This window comes from Ochotona curzoniae, unplaced genomic scaffold (assembly GCF_017591425.1).
Source record: "Ochotona curzoniae isolate NIBS_2020 unplaced genomic scaffold, NIBS_Ocur_1.0 scaffold_3208, whole genome shotgun sequence".
NCBI lineage: Eukaryota > Metazoa > Chordata > Mammalia > Lagomorpha > Ochotonidae > Ochotona > Ochotona curzoniae.
Genome location: NW_024467106.1, coordinates 51060216 through 51072553, shown reverse-complemented (window position 1 = coordinate 51072553; position 12338 = coordinate 51060216). Strand labels below are relative to the sequence as shown.

Below are 12338 nucleotides of genomic sequence, written 5' to 3'. Positions count from 1 at the left end.
TCAAGACATCATTATTTAAACTACATTAGGTCACAGACTGCTATCACATACAAGCATTTTGTCTTTGATCTTCCCAAGACTTAACGACGCAACGAAAATGCTGAACTGTTACAACTGAAGCTATAATTTCATATAATGAACCATCAGTAAGCACAGGACACATTCTTTCAGTTAGCTTTCTTAAGGGTTTAATTGTAGTGTTGAAACTTACTTTTTTTAAGGGAGGGAGAATCTGGACCCTTCGTTGAGACAAGTGGAAATCAAGCATGCCATCTTAATAAGTGTTACCAACTACTAATTAGAAGCAAATAAGATTATCCAAATAGAAAACATATCCCCAAACAAATCCATCCTTTGGCAGAAACGAGACTGTGCTAGGAGAGTACAGAAGCTTAACCAAGCAATGCTTGTTGGACGGAAATTTACTGACAAATCTGCTTTAATCAATCTTCTCCCACACCATCAGAGTTCTCCTGTTGATGTGTTACACAAGAATTCTTAACCTTGTAAACCACAGACAGAACTAACTACTCGCCTCTTTGCTTTTCCTGGCAAATCACTGGTGAAATAAACGAGGATGTTTTTAAACACTCCTTTTGCTTGAGACTGCAAGTTGCCTTTGTGTCATCATAAGTAAGTAGCTTTCTAAAAGAAACTCAACAGTATAAAGATGAAACAACAACAAAAAGATAAATAACGCTATAAGGCAACAAGAGAGTCTGAATAAGCCTGATTAAACTAGAACTCATTTATTCACACTCATCTTCTCAACTACTGTACCTTTAAGGGAAAAAAAAAACAGCATCTTTGGAACATTAAGAAAAACGTGTAATTGGATTCTTATATTTGGCACTTCATATTTCTGAGTTTCTAACACAAATTCTTGAAGTATATTTCATGATTTCCTAATTTGAGTAAACTGCATCAAAGGGTGAATTTAGTTCATTCATGAGATTCCCAGAAACTTGAAGAATTAAAAAGGTATCACGATAAAGGCATATACTTGTATATATATATACACAAATGCACACACATATATGCATATATATACACACATATGGATTTGGTAAAGATATGACCCAAAAAGTCTGACGCTTGCAGCATTACACGTTGGAGCACACTCCCTTCAACTCTCAGACCATCCACAATAAACACTGAAACTATAAACAACAGTCATGTTTAAACAGAAATCGCCTCGAAGAATCCATTTTTTGAAACGCCACCCTTCACATACTATGGTGCTAATGAATTCCCATCTGTGCATAGAACCCCTTTCAAAACAGAGCTGTTCAAAGGGCTTGATAAATCACATCAGGCTGATGGAAATCCAATACGCAAATACTCATAGTGTGCTCTTTTACAAATAGTTGCCCATGTCAGTTTGAAAAACTGAAAATCAACAAAAGAACAGTGTAAGTATACTTGACCTTATTGCCTAATGTCTATCAAGATCACCACAGCTGGCCAATTTCAAATTTGTGAAACTGACACTTCAAAACCTATGGCGGATCTTCAGGCCAGGGCCCTCAAGTGCTGGCTAAAGCCAAGTCAGAACCTCAGATCCTGCTTTCAGACAACTTGCAAAGCTAGCTTAAGCACACCATCAATCTATGACCATCCTTCCCTTAACCTAATTCCACTTCATTTATCTCTTAACCCTTCATTATGCAAATAACATCCTTATCAGTCCAATAAAGAAAAGTTATAAATGTCCCTTCTTGCTTATCTCTGCCATACACTGGGATCACACACACATTTACACAAACACTGCTCTCTGTTCTATTTCACACTGTATATGGAAAGGCAGCCTCATGCTGCCATAGGTGTCAGAGAAAGGCTAAATGACATCTCAATAATTTTTCAATCAACGTCTGAAACTCACATCACAGTATAACTTAATGCCTTGAAAAAGAAGGAGGAGGAGAAGAAGAAAAGAAAGAAAGAAAAGTGCAAAACTTGAGGGACTGCCAAGTAGAATTTTCTAAACGTCTCTCTAGGAAGGGTTGCGTTCGCCATTCCAGGGTATCTCCTGTATAGAAGAAGTTAGACAGGCCCCTAGTGGCTCAGCAAATAGCAGCAGATGAAGGGATTTCCAATTCTTAGTTCTGGACTTGGGAGACATTCCGGTTTTAAATAAGTGTCAATCTTAAAAGGCAAATCAAATCCATGGATTTAACACCGTAAGCAGTGTTATCTCTATAGTTATTTACTGCAATACGTATGTATTAAAACAGATGACCGTCTTTCACTAACCCAGGGCCTATACAACTGCACTGGCCCAAGAAGAATTTCTGTTACATAACCTCCTCAATAAAATGGTTAATTCATTCCTCTTTCTGCATGTCATTACAAAAGTAATATATCAGTACACTCCGTTAAAATGCATGTGAGAGGGAGAGTTTCCTCTTTGGGTCTCATTCCTATTTCACCGTATTTCTAGCCATGGCATTCAAGACAGATGGTTTGGATATAAAGTGCTCACTACTGAAATGAGATCTAGATAAAAAGTGAATGCCACTTTCACACTGGTAGAAATCTAAATGTATTTCCCAACGACAGCTAGTGATAAAGCTCACGCTGGAATGCACATATTTCTAAAGATTTATAATGAATAACAACCCCAAAGCCCCCATCCTCTTGATATCTCTCAGTCACAAAAGAAAATTCTAGGCAGGCACATTTACAGCTTTTAGCAATTTTTAACTGGACACAATCTGACAGCTGAATTCATGAAACTGACCAGCTTGTCAATTTCACACTTTGAAAGTACAATAATAGCTGATAGCATGAGGGTGAATTGAAGAAAGCTGTCACAGAACTGCTAGCTCCATTGGAAAGCAAAGTACAGTACATAATTGGGGGGGGGGGGAGGTAGGGAAAATGTTATTGTCCATTTAGGGTGCCCGTTTCAAGAAATCCAATACAGAACACTGAAAATGGGCTCCAATACAAGCCTATACTGGAGACAGAGTGCAATATCTACCAAGTATTTTCCTAGATATCCTGACATGCCCTCCACAGTGTAATCTGGATGTTGGCAACATCTGAAGAGCCCATGAAAACAGAACATGTCTTAGTACATCACCCTGGCTTCACACAAGTTGAGCGGCTGCTGTGTACACTTGCAAACAACAGCCCAGAGGGTCTTCAGAATCTACTGTTGAGCCAGCTGCCCGGAGGTGTACCAGAGGATGGGCAGCACAGATATATACCCAGGGTTAAGTCCACCTCTGTAGCTCTAGAAATTCAATTCAAGGCCTGTCTCCAGCCACAAGCCGGTACCAGCTTCTGATAAGCTCAAAATGGGTACAACTCTCTGAAATCCTGGTGCTGTGTTTAGGCGTGTAAGAGAAGAAAAAAAAAAAAAAAACACAAAAACCATCAAGAGAAAATATAGGAAGTGTAATCCCTGGCAATCTTAGGTACCCAGGGTGTACTGTGGATCAGGCTGGGGATCACTTAAACAATTTTAGAAAATAGAGGCGACATTGGGCAAGTAGTTAACTGGAAGGTCAACTGAAAACAATACAAGTGGGTGGTAACAGTCCCCGATTTGGAGAATGGGACTACTATATTTGGAATCCTGGAACACCCAATTAATGAAAGCCAATTTCATACTTAGTGTTCAAGATTCTACTCCTCCCCCCCATTCTAAAAACAAAAAACAAAACACTGCCTTCGCAATTGGTGCTTTTAAACAAACAAACAAAAATGTAAAAACCAAAGGCTCAGGGAAGCTCTGCAAGTTTCCTATACGCCCATAGAAAAGCTACGGTCAATCTATGGGAAAGCCCAAAGCTTTGGTTCGCTCGTGGCTTTCTTTTCCAATTGTTTTCCACAACTTTGGCTCCTGGCCGGGAATCACGCGTTGCCTTGCCCCCCCTCCTCCCCGCCCCGCACTGAATGAGGGTGTGTGCAAGCACACCGGGTCCCCTCGGCGGAACTCGAGCAGGGTTTCTGCCGAAGAGAGGTCTCCCGAACAATCCCCCTCCTCTACGGCAGCCGCCTAGACTTTGATTCCTGCTATTTCCCCTTCTCCCCACTAGTTCAGAGGAAAGAAAGAAAAAGAAATAGCCCCCTCACCATAGTCAGCCCTCCTCACAACAGAAATCCCAGCTTCCAAAACGCGTACGCTGAGGCAGAAGCCCTGGGTAAGGTCGACTGCCCCACCGCTCCACCAATGCCCCCAATACTACGCCCGCCCTGGAAGAGAGCGCGGGGGTCGCTCGCTCGCTCGCTCGCGCGCGCACACACACACACACACACACACATACCCAGGCACCTCCATCCTCTAGAATCGCCTCTCCACGATTTGGGGTTCAGGCGGGAAGTGAATGAAGCAGGAGAGAACCTCTGTCGAAGGTGAGGTTCCGAAGAGAAAACTGCACTCCGGCGCCGGGTCGCGGGGGCTCTGGGACGCGGGAGCGCGTCGCTCGGGCCGGGAGGGCGCCCGCAGCCGGAGCCCAGCGCCGGGCTGTCCCCGCGCCGCGAGAGGGAAGGACCCCGAGGGGCGGACCGGGTCAGCCCGCGGGGGCACTCACCTGGTCATGTTGGCTCCGGGCAGCCACCGCCACCGCCTCCCCGCGCCGCCACCAGCACTTTCCTCCAGCTCCTTCGCGCCCCGCCACGGCCGCGCAGCCTGCGCCTAGCCCGCGCCGCCTCCGGGCGGCCAATTTAATCCCGCGGAGCAGCGGCCGACGCCACGGGAGCCCCCCCAATCGCCGCCGCCGCCCAGCCCTCGTGCGGCCAGCCCAGTCCAGAGCGAGGAAGTGGAGGAGAGTCAGCGAGTGAGTCCAAAACCCCGAAATCCAGCATCCACGGGAGCGCGTCCCCCCGCCCTCCCTCCACCCCTACCCCCTTCTCCCCCTCTTCTCCTCCTCCTCCTCCGCCTCCTCTTCTCGGGCCGTCCTCCTGGCCCTTCAGAACCCGCGGCTTCCGCGGCTTTTTCTCCTCCTCCTGCGCCCGCTCGCCCCGCGCCCGCGCCTCGGGCCGCCGCCGCCGCCGCTGTATGTCTGCTCTCCCTCCTCCTCCTCTTCCTCCTCCTCTTCCTCCTCCTCCCGCTCCTCGAGGCTCCGCCGCTCGCGGCTGAGGGGTCCGGGGCTGCGTCTCCTCTCCTCCCTCCTGTTTCCTCCTTCCTGCTGCTGCTTCTTTTAAAGCGGATTCTTTGGTCACAAATAGCAACTCGACTGCCCTCCTCGGCGCCTCCCTCCCCTTCTCTCTTCTTTTCCCCCCAAAAGTGAAGCGCGCGCGAGGTAATAAGAAACTAAGGCCCGCCGAGGCAGAGGGGGCGCGGCGACGTCCAGGGCCAGGAAGTGGGGTGGCCAGCCCGGCCCCGTCCTTGGACCTGGCGTGAACCTGGTTACAGTGGCAGGCGAGGTGGCTTGCTGGGGGTATTAAAGAAAAAAAGAAAAGCTCAGGAAAGTAATTGGAAAGGCTCCTGTCTTTGTTTCCTTGTCTGGGTGATCTCTAAAATCCTCAACGTGGTGGGGATCCCACGGAATCGCTGCGCCCCGGCCCTGGGGGGCTGTGAGTGCTCCCTGCCTGCGCGTGAGTGTGACTGTGGGTGCGCCCGGGCGCGGGCAGCTTGAGACCCGGGGCGCCCGCGGGCGAGTCTCTGCATCTGAACCGCTGACCCACTGAGAGGGCCGAGAGCTGGACGAAGGAGGGGCAGACGGGAGAGCTGGGCCACCGAGGCGCACCGCGCGCCCACACTTACACACTCACACGCACACTCACACTTGAAGAGGAGGGGGCGAGGTGACGTCACTCCCCATCATCCATCCACCAGGCCAGAAAAGACCCTCTCGAACAGATGCACTCGGCTCCTGAGGGATGCATGCCAGGGCTCTTCCTGCTCTGCGTCTTGGAGCTTGGAGGAAGGAATGCTGGTCGCGCCCCTTTCAAAGTGGTGGTGCTCCTGGATGAGACAGTTTGGTGTGCGTCCCAGTTCACCTTGGCAGCCTCACTCAGGGAGGTTTGTGGGGGATCCACGTTGGCGGCAGAGAGGGAAAACACAGGGAAGGACTGAATCTTAGTGTAATGACTGATGTTTTGCTTTCATGCTAGTTGTTTCTGTGATGTTGGAAATTACCAAAGCTCTCCAGCCTCTCTGAAGGGTACCATCAAACCGCCTGCTTAGAAGGACACCTAGTTGTCAGGTTATGCATGCTTCAACCACACAAGGCAAGGGTGGCTAAGGTGGCCTGTAGGGATGCTTAGCAGAGAGATTTTAACATTGTTCACTGCTTGGAGCATCTTCATACGGCTTGTGGGAAGCCTCTGCTGGCAATTGACCCAGCACAATTTATTAAAAACTTGGTCAGAAAGGCTGAATAAAGTTAAGCCAGGACTCCCAGTCCCTCCATGACTGACCCTCTGTTCAGGCACGCCCAGGTACACAAGACTTAGGTCTGTAAACTCCAGGCTGTCTTTGAAAGGGCAGAGGTAAGCTGACCCCTTCAGATTCAGCCTAATTATCCAGCGTTTTGACTGTTGTCTCCGGCTGCCCGTTTGTTTCTACCTTCTGCACGCTGTGCTCCTGAAAAGTACTAAAGGATTGGTCAATAATCCTTCAGTCCCCTGTGTACTTCCAAGAGAAATCACATTATTTTTGAAAGGAGTCTTGCCAAGTGAAGTTTAGTTCTCCAACAAGTTGGTGTGGAGCGGGGTTTGGGGAGGAGCAACCTGGCGTGGCTTTTGTTGTTGTTCGCTTCATAATCGGGAAGAAATCTCTTCCTGCTCAAGCTCCCAACCAGAAGCTAATGCCACAGGGGGCTGAAAAAGCCTGAGCAACTGTGATGGACACCTGCTCCCTGTGCCCTAAGAATGAGTCCAGAAATTTGATCCTCCCCATAGATTTCTCACCCAAGAAGAAAATTCCAACATGGCTTTCTCATTGTCGTATGCTCTCTTGTAAATTGGTGATCCCACTTTTCATCAGCCAGAACTGAATGTTGGAAGGAGAAAAAAAATAATAAAAGAGCTTAAGATCCTAATATTCCTGTGCTGTTATCTTCAGTAGAGAGAGGAGAAACACATCCGTCTTCCTGCAGATCTGACCTTTAAGAAGAACCCAGCTGGCAAGCCTGTCTGCTCTGTGGGAGCACAGTTGAAGAGAGATCATCTTACCCCGGTGGTAGCAAGTTAGACTAGCTGGAGAACTCAGTGATGATTGTTATCAAGGTGAGCAAGCAGAAAGAAAAAAGCGACCCAGAAATCTGGAGACAGAGGAAAATAAAGGCCAAGGACCAGAGCCTCATGGACATTAGAAGGTCCTAGCTGTTCTTGGCCCTACTGCAACCTTTCTGCCTTAGAGCAGTAGTAGGGAGAGGCTGGGTGGAGGTGGAGACCAGAGAGTCTGAGCTATTGTTATGCAAACAGAATGAGGATTACGGGGGTAATGCTGTTAAGGTAGACACAGCAGAGGAGTTAACCTCCCCCTGATCACCCAGGTAGTAAAGGGAGTAAGCGGCTAACAGGGCAGAATGCTAATACTGCAGTATCTAACAGGACTTCAGAGCTTGTTTGTCATTTGGACAATTTAAGTCAAAGAATCATCTGTTGAAAGTCATCTCACTTTTGCAGGCTTAGAATCTTAATGCGTGAGAATATGAGGGCCTCGACTACTGTACGATGAAAACAGCATAAAAATCCAGACACCATGGTCTGGAGCAACGAATCCGTATTTCCTTCAACCTCTGAGCCAAAGAAGCCACTTTTGATCTCATCAGTGAGCAGTGGAGACTGTTTTAAAATCATCAATATACAGGAAGGAAAATGTAGCAACAGGACGAGACATTTTCTTAGTTCTCTTCCAACTCTCACATTCTGGGATGAACAGCACACAGGAGCTGCGTATAGCACAACCCCCTCTAGTGCGTAATTCAGCATACGATGAGTATGAGTCTGTGTTGGAGCTCATCCAAGGGAGTTAGTTCCTAGAAGCACTCGAAAGATTTTATTCTTATTTATCATGAAGCATCCTTAGAGAAGACTAAAAATAATCATGACGACGGTAATAGTAATCCGTTGTTACACGTGCACCATGTACTAAGTATCCTGCTAAGCGTGTTATAACAGACTACATTTTAAAAGGCTCATCCAACCTTTGGTGGGTCTTGACTCTAGTGGATTGTAAACAATTTTCTGGATGAAAGAAAGGTAAGGAGAGTACATTATACGTACTAATATTGTTTTGTAATGCTTATGTTTTGAACCTGTGGCTAGTGATTATAATAAATGTTGCAAAGGCACTGGCTTGACTTCAATTCGAACAATTGCCATGTTAGTTCGGTATGATTTGTCTCTTTGTATAAGTGAGGAAACAGACTAAGAAAACAGAATTTGTCCAAGCTGATTTAGTCAGCTAGTAGCCAAGCTAGAATTCTGAGCCTCCACTACTTGACTTCAAATCCTATGTTTTTACAACAGCCCAGTGCTAGCAGTGACTATCTAGGCAAACAGACACTCAAAGGCAAACTATGTCAACCAGTGCTTTCTGGAGACATTTCATTGTGCTTGGAGTGGCGAAATCAGCAGTAATTCAGAACTTTTGAACTATCAAAACCTCTTGAGCAGGATCATGAGAGCATGCCCCACAGCAGGAACCCAGGGATGGCGTTGGGTGGCTGTACTCCATCTCAGGGTACAGAGGTGGTTGGGAGGCTGGTGTGGCTTCTCCCCTTCTCTTCCCTCTTCCCCCGGATACAAGAAGGAAAAAAAGAAAAGAATGTGGAAATTGTGGTGTCACTCACCTTCCTGTAGCCCTTGACCCTTTGTACCCTAATCAATTATGTAAACATCATTAAAAGTAAAAATAATTATCTAGGAAAAAAACCTATGTTTTTCTTCCTATACTGATGACAAATTATTAACTGAGATATGGAATAAATTGTCTCTGCTCATATTTTCTTGGTGATGACTGTAGTGGTTTTATTAAATCGAGCTAGAACAGAGAACCAGAACAGATCCAAGCAACATGTTCTGAACATAATGAGCAGATTCACAAGACACTGACATTACTCTCTGAGATCTATTCCTACAGGTGCTACAGTATGTCTAGCATGCTTCTTTAATTTGCAACTAAATGTAGGAATGAAATAATAATTAAATGGTTTTAATCTTCAAATAGCACACATATCCACCTGTATACAGGTTAAAATATTTGAGAACATTTTTCAAATTTGACTCATGCAGTAATATAAGAGGGTCCAGAGACCTATATACCTATTTTGACTTAAATGGTAATGAGACAATAGAATTCCATCTAACTGTGAACAAACGTTGACAACTAGGTGCTATGCCAGAATGCTTTGATTCTTACTGTCCCATGGATTCTGCAGTAATTTTGGACATTTAAGTATTGTTATTCCCATTCTTCAGATTTGAAGATTCCAACTTAGGACTGGAAGATGATTGAACTGGGACTCTGACCCTGGTGTTTTGGATTCTACTAGCAACGGGCTCTTCACAAGTAGGTGGACTTCAAATCCACAAGGCATGGTTAGAAATTTTGTTATGTGCTACACACTCATTCTCACTTGTCTCTAGATGAGAGAAGCACAGTGCTTTTCCCCAGGGCAGCCTTTCTTTTTGCTATCAGGCAGCACCGTTCTCTTTAAGAAAAGAAATCCGTATTCTTCTCTAAAGAAATAACTGGCCCTTTCCCCTGACTGCTCACATTGACTGCTGCACTTCAACCTCACCTGCAGTGTGTAGAGGACGTTATGGTACAATGCTATTTTCCATTGGCTCAGCTACTGGAGATTACAGCATGCGACTGTGACAAATGGATATTCCCATTAAATTCTTTAGTGGAGTGGGGCATTCCATTAAACACTGGCACCATCCCAACCCAAGTGAAACACTGGGTCATTTTTTTCTTATGAGTAAGAAGTGAAGGGAGAAAACAAAGGATATACTCCAATTACCTTTCCTGTTTTTCTTAGTTGCATGCATTATGATGGCCGTATATTACAATTATTTATAATTAATATATGACAAGCTGTCAGCTAAAATTTAACAGGTGATTTGTCAAGAAGCTCTATTAATGCATGCTTGAAGCAATGGATTTCACTGTTTCCTAACAATAAAATTGTCTTGGTTTTGTTTTTCAAAACTATTCATTTTAAATATTCAGAGACCACCTGTCTATATATTTGCAGCTTCTCTTTAAAATACAAACATTGATAACATAAATGAGTGCATTGTTAACAATAAGTATGTTATTATTGCTTTAACCTTTAAATGCTAAAGTCCTAACCGAGGAAGCCAATTGCTCAGTGTTTATTTTTAGGATTGAAACTTTCATGATTTTAATTCATTTTTAAGTGATGTCTTCAGCAGAAATATGAAAGCTGAGTGGAGAGGAAGGTACCTGCAGGTTCATATGTGCCATTTAGTGTTCATGTCTTCTGTTAGACAATTTTTAAAGGAAGAATTAATTTAAAAAATCAAGAAATCACTAGAAAATAGAAAATTAACACTTAATTGGGAGAGAATCTACAGAAACCAAAACGCCGAGGAACTCACTGAGTGCTGTAAGAATGGTAGACACAACAGACAAGAATCACAGAGAGTGCAGAGAGGAGGGCAGCAAGATTCTTTGAAAGAAGCAAGCTGTTTGCACATTTGTAGAATGTCCAAGTCACAGGACATACCTGGAACATAATCTGAAAGTACAGTTAAATTTTAAGCTACAGTTCAGTTATTGGAGCCATGGCCAACTAAAGTTGTACATTTAAGAGAATGACAGAAAAGTAAGGCATTTCTTTAAAATTTCACTGGGACAAAGCCTGACTTATCTTTCAAGAGATGGACATACTGCAAGCTGTAAATGACTTGCAATCAATTACCATGGTAAGTGCTGAATCTCCTTAATGAAAGAATGTGCTTTCAGATCCAATAGTTAGGGAGGTGTGAAACACACACACACGAGAAAAACACAGCTGTTTTTCAAAGTTAATGTCCACCAAGTTCAGGTTTCACATGGTTAGCAGGGAAGCACCAGTACAGAGCCAGGAAATTATTTGTAATGGCTCTTTCTAATAGAGTTTCAGAAAATTATTTTAGAAATGAAATACTACAGGTTCATTTCCATTTAACAGGAAGTATATCTGTTCCCAGACTGGAAGTAATCAGTGGCAAACTGGTCCTTGTATCCTGGGTAAGATCTCACCTCCCTTCGTACATGCAGCTGTGACCCTCAGCATCGCTAGGGATGTTTTCCCATGCTTTGGGCAGCGTTTAAAACAAAGAATACAGCAAAGACATCAAGACTCTATTTTCCAGGTACTTTGAATGCTTTATCTTATACAGCTATAGTTGTGTTACACTTAAGTTGCGCCATTTAATTTCTACTTGATATGTACATTTAGTGTAGGGTTCTCTTGACTGAGGGCAGGACTCCTGTCTGATTAAAACCAAACACAGTTGTCCTAGTGCTTTAAACACTGGCATACTTCATCAATACCTGAAGAAATAAAGGAAGGGAAGGATGGAGATCATATGAGCAAAAGAATAAAGGATATAGTTGTTAATTAAACACAACATGTGAAATATCCAATAGCTTATAAAGCTTTTTATTGTCCTCGATCCAGAATCAACTTATTCTGCATCTCAGCCTTCATTGTTCTTTCTTATTTGCTTGATAACTTTGTATGTCATTGTATATATTTGCACCTTATTAAATTCTGAGATAATCACACTCTTCATACCCCAAACAGCAAGCAAAGAACCACAACTATAAGCAGGTCTCAAAAAATGTTACTTGAATGAAGCAACACGTGACAACAGATGCCTTGATACACTGTGGCTGAATAGTTGTCACTTACTATTGCCTCTCTTCAGGCCTGTACTAAAAAAACACAGCTACCTGAAATTTGATTAGAGATAAGTCTCATCAATAACAACACTCATCATAAAATCACCAAGAATAATAGAATGTGATTGGAAGGGGATACATTCATAGTCCCAAAGAATTCTTGATGACAGTAATTACAAAAGTTTATGTTATTCTACAAAATGTTAAAATAATTGCTCCATTCGATGGAGGAAACATACGGCTACTAAAATTTTCACTTTCACTATGCACATGCTATTGGGTACTTACATCATACATTTAAGAATAAATGGTATTTCCTAAATGATCATAGATTACTACAAGTCAACCTGATGATGTTCAAAATCCATTATGCACATTTTCCAAATTACTAGAAATACTAAACTAAACTTGGGTTATTTAAAACAAAACACGGAGAAGTTTCTACCTATATGTATGAGTAGTCTAAGTCAATAACAGTTTTATAAATGTAGAAGTACCATTCTTACTTATTTGTGTT

The 12338-nt window shown here is 43.8% G+C and overlaps 1 protein-coding gene across 5 annotated transcripts in view; it reads right to left on the bottom strand.

Annotated features, from left to right (window-relative positions):
- Positions 1 to 4789, bottom strand: part of PTPRD (protein tyrosine phosphatase receptor type D) — a 500784-nt gene extending 495995 nt beyond the window's left edge. For 4 of the 5 annotated variants that reach the window (XM_040962877.1, XM_040962878.1, XM_040962880.1 and 1 more), the window contains exon 1: positions 4542 to 4789. The gene's annotated coding sequence lies outside the window, so the exon portion shown is untranslated. Of the gene's footprint in view, positions 1 to 4274 lie in introns of all 5 variants that reach the window. The other variant, XM_040962882.1, reaches the window with a different exon arrangement.
- Between the last annotated feature and the right edge of the window lie 7549 nt (positions 4790 to 12338).